We start from the raw sequence: 12879 nt of genomic DNA, 5'->3' as shown, positions 1-12879 counted from the left end.
GGCATGACATGGTGTTTTATGAAGCTTTGCTTTGTTCAGACATGTTTCTTGGATTTCCCTTCAAAACACGGACAGATGCCACATCAAAGACTCAAATTATGAGGAATAAATATTATAAAGCTTTTAAGATTTATTTTGGCATAGTTAACATCTGCTAATTTTAAAATATTTGAGGGATAAGAGACTCTTCTGATCATATTTTTAGATACACCCACAAGTCGATTGTTGAACAGCTTTTTTTGTTTTTAAGCAGCTACAGATCCATAAATATTTCTGCCAAGGCTTGTCATCTCCACAGCAGTTCTAGCCCCTGTTCAACTGTACTAGCAGTAGTTCCACAAGGGTTCGTGAGGGCAGCGTTTACGTCTTCCAGACAAGCTCCAGTAAGGAGCTACGTCACAGTGTTTACTCTTTCCACTCAGTGAGATTTACAGCTTGCTGCTTCTTCCTCCCACTGCAGAGCAGTCCTCTCACTGGGGCGGCCACCCACCATCCATCCCATGCTGGAACTGGGGCTGTTTGTGGGATGGCTCACTGAGCTGATCTGGGTACTGCAGCGAGACATCCCACCCCAATCCTGATCCCCCTCTTAATGTTATCATAACCTGAAGCCAAATGGTAGGTGCGCTCTGAGTGATGTTTAGCTGTGTTTAACTTTTCCATAATAGACATTTTAAAACAAGTGCCTGTTTTTAGTGCAGAGTTGAACGTGGTTCAAGGGTCACACAGGGGCACCTGGCTGGCACGCTCCCCTGTCCATCACTCAGCTCCTTAGGACACTCATGGCTCTGCGCTATGGGCAATTATTCCACTGCGTTTACTGGAATGGCCCCATCCTCCACCACTGCCCAAGTGCTCTGTTAAGAAACTCAAGTAACAGCAATAAATCTTTCTCGGGCCCTGTACCAGTGCCACCGGAGCTGTGAACCCACCTGTCTTGCAACGATGTGGAATTAATGATGCACTCAGAGTGCTGGAAACCAAGACCTACTATGAGCAATACCTCTTTTCCTTGACATACCAGTGTGCAGAGCTTGCACTCAATCACCTTGGCTAGAAATCCTGCTTATGTGGTGCAGAAGCAGTTAAAAAAAATGCCAGCACCTGCCTCAGACCTGCATTATCAGTGCTGCTTGCACACAGAACTCCTTCAATTGTCAGCAATCAGCACTTATTCAATATTACTGAACTCTAAGGCAGCTGAGGGAACAAGAGAGCAAATGTCCAGCGCAACAAAACATACTGTGTTTATTGAGGACCAGAACCTGCCTGCCCCAGCTAGGGTACTCCCATTGCCAGCAGCAGGGTGTCTTCTCTGACAGGGTGTTAGGATGGAGTCTGTGGTTTGATCCTGCCCCACGATACTAGTCCTGCAGAGAGGGAGGCAGTGGCTGCCCTGAAAACCTGCTATCTGCAGGGTATTGGTGGGGAAAGGGTTGATGTGAAAAAGCAGAAGGTACACACAGCAATGAACAGAAAAGCACCAAACGTTCTCCCTGCTCCTTTTTCTAGCAGGTGGAGCTTTTTCAGAAGGCGACTAACTGATCAAGACTGGAAAAAGATATTGAGGAGAAAGAAAAGGGTGTGGATGGCCACACAAGAACTAGTCAAATTTTTTCCAGTGGAAGACTGGGTTTTCAGTCAAACAATGACATTCATGTCAAAACTGAAACTTTCCATGGAAACATGGGTATGTCAAGAGCATTTTATTTTGGAAAAGGAAAACCTCCAGAAGCCTTTAAGGAGGATGGAATATTTCAGTCTGGTTTTTTATTATTATTTCAAAATTTCAACAGTCAGTTTTGAAAATGCAATGTTTTTTCTTTTATTTCAGGATAATATTTTTCAAAATATTTGGGTTTTTTCTTATTGGAAATTGAAAAGTCAATGTGAAGTATTCTTACAGACAGAAAATGGTGGGTTTTCACCAGTATCATTTGCTGTGTGAAAATTTCCTGGTGCTCTGTTCCAACTAGAAAAAGAAAGAAATTCCCCAAAACAGATATCCTGGTTCCCACACTGCTCTAGGACCAGTATCAAAACACAGAGAAGGAGAAAATCACAAAATGCAGTAAAGGCATCAGCATGAGTCACATCCTCAGAATGCCTGAAGTGCCTGCTTAGCCCCTGGACACCAGACATCTCTGAGTACCTTCTCCTGACACTGCCTTTTCCTTCTGAGCTCATGGAAAGGGAAAAGGTGGAGGAGTGAGTAAATGAGCTCCCACTCTGAAGATGTTTGCTGTTACAAACTCCATTGTAAACCAGATGGTCATCTGGGTGTTCAAGGTGTAATAACCTTTTCCTGTTCTTAATCTTCCTTCTGTTCCAAGATTGGAATCATAAAAGAAATTACATTTGTCCTTAATTTTAATCTATTATCCAGCATTGTGCCCAGGTGACCAAGAAGACCAATAGCATCCTGGGTTGTATCAGAAGTAGTGTGGCCAGCAGGACTAAGGAAGTGATTGTCCTGCTGTACTTGGCACTGGTGAGGCCACACCTCAAATACTGTGTTCAGTTTTGGGCCCCTCACTAGAGAAAGGACATTGAATTACTCCAGTGTGTCCAGAGAAGGGCAACGAAGCTGGTGAAGGGTCTGGAGCACATGTCGTATGAGGAGCAGCTGAGGGAACTGGGGTTGTTTAGTCTGGAGAAGAGGAGGCTCAGGGGAGACCTCATCACTCTCTACAACTAGGAGGTTGTAGTGAGATGGGTGCGGATCTCTTCTCCCAAGTAACAAGTGATAGAACAAGAGGAAATGGCCTCAAGTTGCACCAGGGGAATTTTAGATTGGATAAAGGTTGTCAAGCATTGGAGCAGTCTGCCCAGGGAAGTGGTGGAGTCACCATTCCTGGAGATATTTAAGAGACATGTAGATGCGGTGCTTGGGGACATGGTTTAGTGGTGGACTTCGCAGTGCTAGGTTAACACTTGGACTCAATGATCTTAAAGATCTTTTTCAACTTAAACAATTCTATGATGCTGTGATCCTGAATGCACCTATGTGCTTTAAGTTTAGCACCTGCTTCGCACAGTCAGCAAACCACTTCCGAAAATTTCTGTAATTTTGTGCCTTCTTGCTTCCCTTCCCATCCAGCTCCTGGGGGTGAGTGCTTTTCTCCTTGAATAACTACACCAGCTCCTCCTGTATCCATGTGCTTTTCTCGCTCTGTTTTCCCTTCCTCTCTGCATCTTCAGCTATTTTTCCTTTCGTTGCTATCCAAGCTTTCCTTGCTAGTTACAAATCACCTGCTTCCTCTCATGTCCTATATTCTCTGTCACAAGCATGATTTTCTCTTCTTTTATTCTAAATCCTGGGCCCAGTGAATCCCAAGTTATTCACACACTTGCAGTGAACACGAAATATGAACTTCTGACTCTTGAACTCCTGTGCTCTGGACTGGGCACTGGAGCAAAGCTGAGGCTTTTGGACACATCCATCACTATGAAAGATAAGGGATATACAGCTACCCAGTTCCCTGCAGCCAAGCAGTGTATTTGCTTAAAACAGCACAAACTCTAAGGGAGCTGAAATGAAAGAACAACAGTGACATACAAAGAAAGAAAAATGATTGCTTCCTGTGCAGATGAGCTTCATCCAAGCTTAGGCTTCAAAAAGATTTTGCAACTTTTAAACAAAGCAGTTCTAATCACATGACTATGATAAAATGATGGTAGCACTTAATCCGCTTTATGCTTTGTTTCATTTAGACACTAACTGTAGGCTGTTTTTGTTATACTTCACTCACTGTACTACTGAAGACATTTCCTGTTACAAGTAAAATATGTTGAAAAACTATGCACAGCTTATAGCTTTATTATATAATGCATGGCTTGTGGAAATATGGTTTTTCTGTAACTTAAATAGAAAGAACCTCCACCACAAGAAGTTGGTACTCTATAGTCTATAAGGGAATACATGTTCCTGGCAATCAAGAGAAATATCAGTCCCGAAAAGGGAGCACAGTATGTGTTCCTCCACTGTGGAGTGGTGTTAGTGGTGCACATCTGGCAGTGATATAGCATAATCACACAATATATATAATAATGCATAAAGCTTAACAACAAGATTGATGTGGAGAGCTTCTTGTTCAAATGGGAAGAATGAATTTTACTGCTAAAGCAGAACAGGCGTGAGAGGCACCGCTGGCTGCAGAAGATGAGCACTTTTAGATTTCCACACATACAAAATTTAATTCAGAGACTAGGGAGAACTGCAGAGATCTGGTCAAATCAAGCTACAGCTCAGATGAGGGAACCGTGGGTAGCCATACCACCAGAAACAGGGGCCTGCCTCCTCCTCCTTCAGGAGCACATGGGACCACCAAGTGCAGTCCTGTGCTTCTCAGGCAACCCTGTTGGGCACAATCCTTCTATGCAGGGATCTTTCTGCATGTTGATACCAGGCAAATTTCTTGTTTCACTGCTTCTACTGGGAGGATGTGCCACAGTCTTGCTCTTCTGAGTCATAAAACCCAAATTCTCTCATCTGCACTGATGCTGTTTGTAAGTAGTTTAGATTTCCATCTTATGCCATGCTCCCTTATATAGCTATTTTTCTTCCCCTGATATTTATTCTTTCCTGATGTATTTCTAGAAATCCTTTGTATTCCTTTTCTCTTCCCTGCTAAGCAGGCTTTGGTTCCTCCTGTAGGATAGTGTTCATCAGTTTGATCATTGTCTGCATCTGCTCCCATTTCAATTAATCCTTCTTGACAGGGATGACCAGGAGTGTCCACAGTGTTTCAGATGAGGTCTCACAGTGTCTTGGAAACCAATATTCATAATTTGCTGTCTGCAGTGGAAGTTATTTCCTTTGATAGACACTAGGCATATATTTGCTTTTCTCATGACTGTGTCACAGCAGTGGTTTATGCTTGTCCAACACCACACTAGTATAGTAGATTTCTCCCCCAGCCATTCCCATCTGTTTCAGATACATCAGAAATTATTTTTTATCCCCAAGTGATGGTGCCCTTCATATTATTAACTTTCAGCCCATTACTATTACTTATTTCTCAAGGTCACCTTTTATTCCTTTGTGGTACTCTGGTTCTGTGTTGTGTTGACTATTGCAGACTACTTGTGTCTCTAGCAAATGTCATTGGAAAAATTACTTTTTTTGCTGATGTCCCAAAGGAAAATATTTAATTAGATGAAACCAAGGCTGGTCTTTGACAAACTCTAACAATGTACTTCAGTCCAGTAGTTTCCTTTCCAACATGGTCTAGTTTTGACTTTTCTTTGTGAAACCCTGGTATGATTTTTGATCCCACTTCTATTCTCTACCTTCCTCAGTTATATTAACCATTTCCCATTTGACAGCGTATCAAAATATCAGCTGACACTCAGTGGGATTAGATCTGTTGTATTTCTTTTTCAGGGGAAATACATTCTCCTGTCAGTCTGGGATAATTAAACTTTGTAAACCCATGTGCCTTTTATTCCATTCAGCAATTATTTAATGTCTTTAATCATTATTTCTTCTCAGTCATGCTTGTTCTTTAAATCTATGCCTACTCCTGAAGTCATAGCCAGAACACTGGTTTTTGCTTCCAGACACAGAGGCATCATATTTGCTATTGTCTACTCAGAATTTTACTATTTTTAACTTGCTACCAAAACTGTGGTTACCCAAATTGTGGTTGCATGTAACTCGTTCTTCTAGAATTTAGGAGATATAAGCTCATTATTAGAGTACCTGAAGTTTTGTTTATGCCTCAAATGCAATAATTTCCTTTAGTTGCCTTGTTTGTTTCCATGCTTTATTTCATTTTTCTTATTGTAAACTAAGACAAAGTATGAACTGAACATTTCAGCTGTTTAGTCCTTGCTCTGTTGTGGCTCCACTTCTTTCCCTGTTGTTCTTTTTCTTTATTATACTGATGAAAAAATGTTTATTTTTAATTTCCATCTCAGAATCTAAAACTAATCTGATTTTTGGCTTATTCTTAATTTATCTCTGCATATCTTGATGTACAAAACATCGTTTTATTTGCTCATGAGAATTTGTTTGTATTTTTTAAGGACCATAGCTTTATATTCTCATAAGGTTTGTTTGTATTCTTTAAGGGCTATTCCTAACATGTTTGAGAGGATACTCAGTCAATTAAGTCTGGAGTGCTTCTCTGTAAGTTTGCCTCTCCCTACAAGTAGTTTTTGTATCTTTGACTTAAAGAAGTACCAAGATTACTCTGCATTCAGTTCCCTGAGTTTTTCAGTTCAGACAGATTCACCATTTTTCTTTATTTTACCTAAGCTCATGTTTTAGGACTTGTAATTTTTGTTTATAGACCTATCTTTGGCAGTCTTTCCAGAAAATATAAGTTTTTAATATTATTGCTGAAGTTATATTTTATAATCAAGTGTTCTATAATTCCCTCCCACTTACTGAAGTCAAATCTAAAACAGCTTTTGCTTGTTCAGTAACTTTTTGAAAGCATCTTCTGGCTAGTACATCTAGAAACACCTAAGCTCCACTAGAGTTTTTACTTCAAACTGAACTTGGAAAGTTAGAGTATCTCCACATGATTGCATCCATTTGGGTCTCTACATCCTAAATATTTAGGTTCTGCTTCAGTTTGATGACTAAGACATACACTAATGGTCTGCTACCAGTTCTCAGCTTAATTTCTTGAGATCATATCTTTTCTATCCTACTCTTTTTTTTGGTGGAGATAGTTGTTCCTCTATTCTTCAGTGCAACCACATCCTCTTTATGGCTTTTTTTCTTCTTTGAACTCCTGTATAAACTTTTTCTTTTACTCTTTCTTCCTCGCTGTTTGTCTCCTTCTCTTGATAACACACTTTTCCTGCTCCCCTTCTCACACTAGAATCTGCCTTTTTTTGTGTGTCTTGTCCACCTTCAGTGCTACCGCTTGCCCATGGACATTCTGCTCTATCAACCACATCAGGTGAGGCTTCATGCATAAATAGCTGTTGTCAGGTAACCCCCCTTGCAACTTCTGTCATCTTTGTCATCACATCCGTTCCTGGAGATATTTCCACTTCTGCCTAAAGAACGAATTTAAATTGCCATCATTGAATTTCATCATCCTTGACATTTTTCTTCATAGTTGTTGTGGAGAACTCTAAGCTCCCTTTTTATAGTCTTTTATTCATTGGTTTCCTCTTGTTTCTGTTATGCCTGGTTAGTCAGCCAAGGAAAAATCCTTTCCACTCCCCGTGTACAGCAGTTAAGTGGTGTGATCCTAGAACTGCCCTCAGTGTCCTCAGATGTCCTACAGGTAGAAACGGATCCTGAAATGTGAGGAGTTTCATCCTTGCAGCCTCTCCTGATACAGTTGTTGCTGTTATTATTTATTGCCATACCACTGTCATAGTCAAGACACCTGATACAGTAACTGATCTAGGATGCTCCTGGCCCTGGGTTTAGAAAGTTAGAAACACAAACCAAAACATTCTTTTAGGGGTGGGGAAGCATATTCTGCCAAATCTTTTACTAGTTGATGCATTGCCGTATACAGCATCATGTGGTTCTACTGAGTTAGCAACACTAAAGGTGTATTTTTCTTCCCCTCTGTCTATGAACAAGCCCATAAAACTCTTTGCTGGTGTATCTAGTGATGCTCTGGAACTTGCCAGTGAAAGGTGAAGTTCATACTAAGTGCAAGTCCAGCCTTTTGTCATTAATGTAGACAACAGGATTCTGAATCAAGTCAAATCTGGAGATTTATATCCCCCACTCTTCAGGAATTAAGAATTTCAAGGTTAGCAGGAAGAACTGATCTTAAATTTAAGTTGACTTTCAGGGAACCCACCTGCATCTATCAGAGCAGTGAATGGAAGACCATATTCTACAGCTGAGAAGGATGCTTTGGGATCTTGAAATACCCAAATGTGTTTAAATGTTCCCATGATGTTCCAGAATTTTATCCATAATGTTTTAGCACTGGATTGATGTATAATGACACAATACAATAATCACCTCTTTTCAATAATTACCCAGGGCAAAGGAAATGTAAGAGTAACCTTATATTTCCTTTGCCCTGGGACATCTCTGTCAAGATAATCTGTCTATCTAACTAGAACAAAGTGACAGTCATGGTATTTCTGCATAACATCTTCCAAGAGACCATAGGCGTCCCATTTCTGGATCGTTGTTTTAACACTGGGAGCTTGGCTGCTCCAACTAATTAAAAAATGCACGCTCCCTTGTTGCTGTATGTTACAGGTTCATCAAAGGCTTTTCAATTGAGTGGCCCCTCTAGTTGTGCTCTCCAAAATAGAGACTAAATGTCCAAGTGAAGTCCATTTTGCTTTGGAGCAGCTGAAACAGATGATCACCTCATCCCTACATGTACACACTGAAACCCAGCAGAGCTCCACTTTGTGGGGGCAGATGCCTCTAAGTCTGTTAAGGCTGTGCTATTGAAGCAATGGGCAGCATGGTCCCTGTTGTCCTCAGTGTTTAGATTTCTGTAACTTATTTATCAGCCAAGTAATCAAAACAGCAAGGGAGACACCCAGGAAAGGGCAAATGCAAGTTGTACTGTTCTGAGACTTCCCAGTTACAACAGTGAAAAAATGTGCAATTTATAGAGGTCGTTCTGCCTGGAATTATCCTAGTAAGATAGTTCCAGTAAAAATCCTAATACAGATCTGCCCTACCTTGACAGACAAAAACATCTACTTTGGATTTAACTTAAGATTTGAAGGCTGCTCTGTCATAAAAAGTTTAGATTTCATCCTGGAGGTACAAATTGGGTTGGAAATACTGTAACATGGACAAGTTCTGGTGGCCAGACATATGAACCCAAGATCTGAATATCTATTAACTCATATAGTGCCTAAGATCACACCAATGCACAGAGGCCCACAGTATTTCATTCCTTTCAGATGTCAGTGACCCTCTTCTAAACATAATTTTCAAATACCTCTACATCACTCTGTCAATTAGTCCCCTGCAATGGAAATCAGTGTTAGTTAACACTGTTGCTTTCTCAAACTTCATTGAAGTGATGTGGTGTACACCTTGACCCTTGGCCCTTGCCCACGCTTGCTCAGGATGATGCCCTCCATACCTTCACTTTCCAGGGTGCTTCTTTGTCAGCTGGGGGTTACCTCCCTGCTTCCACTCTCCACTTACTGGGCCTGCTTGAATCTCCAGTGCAGCAAAGCTGATCAACCACAGTCAAGAAAGTTTGGAAAGAACATCTGCATTGCTTCTTCTTGAAAGCCCTTAATTTTTCAGCTGACAGCTAAGTATTAGAAGTCCTCAAATCACAAACCACAGGTTCAGATAACAGTGACTTGTCACTGTTATCTGAACCTATTTTCAGCTGAAGCACTGATGCATGCTGTGTTTTCTTGGCCAATGCTGCAAGAGTCCAGGAAAGACTCTTATGTTTCACTGCTCAAGCCTTCTGTGTTTGTTCACATCATCCTCATTTTCCACTCCATTAGCCATTATGTGTGGTCATAACAGCTTTGTAATCAAAACCATCTTGAACCCCATTCTTCAATGCCAGAAGCTCCCATATTCACAGGCTAGGAAGGGTTATGCCATTGCCATCTGCCTGGACCTTGCAGATATGACCCAGGATCTGTGGGACACCTGTACCCTCCTGGTCCAGCATCTGTAGGCCAGGCAAGATACACAAGTGCTCCTCAGAAGAAGACTTGACCACAGGCTTAAGGCTTATTGGTGACTGCTCCTGATCAGTCTGGTCCAGTCTGATCTCCTAAACACCTGGTCCAGTCACTGTCTTCCTCACCCTCCTTGTTTTATAGGTTTCCTGACATTTTTGTGACTCCAGACTGCACCCCTGCATTCCCATTTGATGCACCATGCTGAAGGCTCATTGATGTTTTGAATCATGACCTGGCCCTCAACCATCGTCCTGCCTTGTCCACAATTCCACCCTGGCATTGGTCCCAACCTGTTTTGGTGAAAACCCTACTGTCTACTTCCATTACTTCTGCTTTCCTCCAGTTTCAACTGCTCCACCCTACATCCTTGGTAATGTACATCAGTTGCAACATGTTTGCCTGTCTTTTCATGTCACCACCTTCTGAAGGCATAGTGGTGCATCCTGAGAAAAATTAATGCCATGTCAGGTTGATTATAGTCATTCTGCTGTGAGCACAGTATAACAGCAAAAAATGGCACAAGTAGAAGCAGCATGGGGAACAGCATGATGATGGAGAACTGCTTTGTCTCTCATACATGTTAAGTTTTATGGGGATGTTTCTTGTGGAAGTGTTTTATGGAAACACTTCTTTTTTAAGACTACCTACAGCTAACACTGCCACATGCAAATCTGCACAGTTTAAGAGCATCATTGAGTTGTACCTTGTTTTATTCCTCCTGTCGTGTGTTCTGGTGACATCTTTCAATACATCTTTTGTAGAGGGAAGCCCTGTTTTATACAATAGTGTTAGAAAGTGGACTCTACAGGGGATGTTGGCAAGAACTCAATTTTCAGGCAAACATTTTGGGCAATTGCAGTGGTGATAGTGGGTAACTTCTGATGAGAAACCATAGGTCTTACTGTGAGAATTTAAAACTCCCTGGACCATGGTAAAACGTTGGTATGCAGTGCAGCAGAAAACTAGTTTGTTTAAGACTCTCAGTGATATGAAAACTACTGACACTGTCTGAATAGCCACAGACTTGTCTGAGAGGCTAAGAGGCTTTCTAGCAGCAAATGAAAACACTGCAAAAGGAAATGAATGTGCTTTGTGCGTATGCAGGAATGCACATCAAAGGCAGACTGAGGCTGTGTGATAGGCCTTTGCAAGAAGACTACTATTATCAATAATATTTAAATGTCCAGGATATCTTTCACTCCAAATATTCTGGGAAAGTGGCTATCGTCACAGCTCTGCTGTGATAACGCCTTCCCGAGACCCTGGGAAAACAGCTCTTTCCACATCCCTGCAAATGGAACACATTTTGCGTGTCACCCAGTGAGTTGTTCGGTGTCTTGGTGGCTCTGGCCATGCTCCCTCCCTCTCCAGCATCAATGCTTTCCCAGACAGGGCTCCTTGCTGCTCCAGGGTGCTCTGCTGGGGTGGCCACCCCACCCTGGTCCACCGCACTGCCACTTTTGCTTGTTGCTACTTATTTCAGGCATTCTCTTAATCTGTACAGAGTTGTTTTTGCTGTCAGAGCTGGCTACGTCATCCACGTGAACAGCATGAAAGGAGATGCTAGTGGCTTCAGCCCTGCAAGTGAGCAGGAGGCAGGGTCTGCCTGAGCTGGCAGCGTCGTGGCAGCACCAGCAAGCTGGCAGCCCAGAGAGAGCTCTCCAGGGGATGCCCACAGCCCTGCGCAGGTGATGAAATTCCACGAGTTGACTTGAAAGGCATTTCTCAGCAGGTCTGACTTTTGCGGATGAGGCATGCACCTGTCAGAGAAGACATCTGCTTTTGTAACTACAGCTTACAGCTTTCAGGAGCTATGCTTTAAAAAAAAATGAGACAAGCACATGGGCTGGTGTCTGTGAAGCAAACAAGTGACCAACACAGAAGAGACACAGGGAAGGGACATTGTAACATGCCCTAATTCGGGGTCATTTAGGTCCTGCTGTCCCCAGGGTCTTCCTCTCCTGAACCATCACAGACCTCTGGAAAGGTAAGAGACATTAGTAGGTGACAAACCTGCAAGCCCAGCATCCAGGATGCTCCTAAAATACAAGATATTTGTAACTAAACTCCTTGTTAGTACAAAATGGTTTACTAATGCTTGAACACATATGGCCAGAAACATGATCAAAAGCAGCCATTGCCTAGGGCTTCCCATGTGTCTCCTTCTAATTTCCTTCTTATCTTAACTAAATAGGCATCATTCAGCTTTCTTTTGGCCTCAGCTCCCCTGATGTAAGCATGTAGGAAGATGTCCTATCTCTTATTCATTCACCCTGTCTGCAAGCCCACACTGACAGCCTGGCTTACACAGAAATAACAAACCCCTCTTAGCTGTGCCTCACTTGAAAGAAGTGTACTGTGCATTATGGAAAAAAAAAAAAAAAAAAAAAAAAGGAGCCCAGCAAAGACTGGGACCTAAGACAATAAACGTAAGGCTCTAAAAATTAGACTTGGCAAAAGACATTGCAGATAAAATCAATAAGGAAAGGATAAGAGTATATGAACACAAAATATTTCCTGGGGAAATGGAAAAAGTTTCATAAGAGTAGATTTTAACATCAACAGAGTTATCCAAAGGGCAAGAAAAAAATCTGTAGCCTTTCAGATGTTGGCCAAAAATGAAAGAAAAACAGGCGCCTTCTCAGTCAGGTCTGGCAGCAACAACCACTAGCAAAAGGAGCTCAAGAGGGGTGGCAGCTGGAAATCCCCTGGCTTCTGAAGCCATTGGCACTTGCTGCCTCTAACCCTTCTGTGGCCACCAGACCCAGAAGGATGTATGTGCATCCTGAAGTTCACCGACCTCCTTCCACGTAGGAAAGACAGTGGTGGTTCAGAGGAGCTGCACAGTCTCCAGGCATGGCCACTCATGCAGGTCTTCAGCTGGGGCTTGGAGTAGGCTTCTGCTCTCATTTTTTGGCATGTCTTGCTTGATGCTGCCTTCTGTTCCTTCTGCCCTCTGATGGTCTCCCACTATCACCTTTTCTGGTAACTCTTCACTGTCTAGATTGAATGTGTGACAGCAACACAGCACCAGTTATTCCAGTACCTACCTCTTGTTAGTTTGCCCAGCCAGTTGGTTTTGAAAGTTTTCTTGAGTTGTAACTCAGGTAAATCAAGTCAGTAAATCTTTACTGGTTCCACTCTAGTACTGCTAGCCCTCCCCTGCCTTCCCACAATGACCCTTCAGTGCTGAGTGAGGACAGACAAGTCACTTTGCGGGGAAGGGACACACAGGGTGGGTGAGCTCACTGCACTGCACAGAGA

The sequence above is a fragment of the Strix aluco genome, chromosome 1, assembly GCF_031877795.1.
Source record: "Strix aluco isolate bStrAlu1 chromosome 1, bStrAlu1.hap1, whole genome shotgun sequence".
Taxonomy (NCBI): Eukaryota; Metazoa; Chordata; class Aves; order Strigiformes; family Strigidae; genus Strix; species Strix aluco.
Note: the sequence above shows the minus strand (reverse complement) of the source record.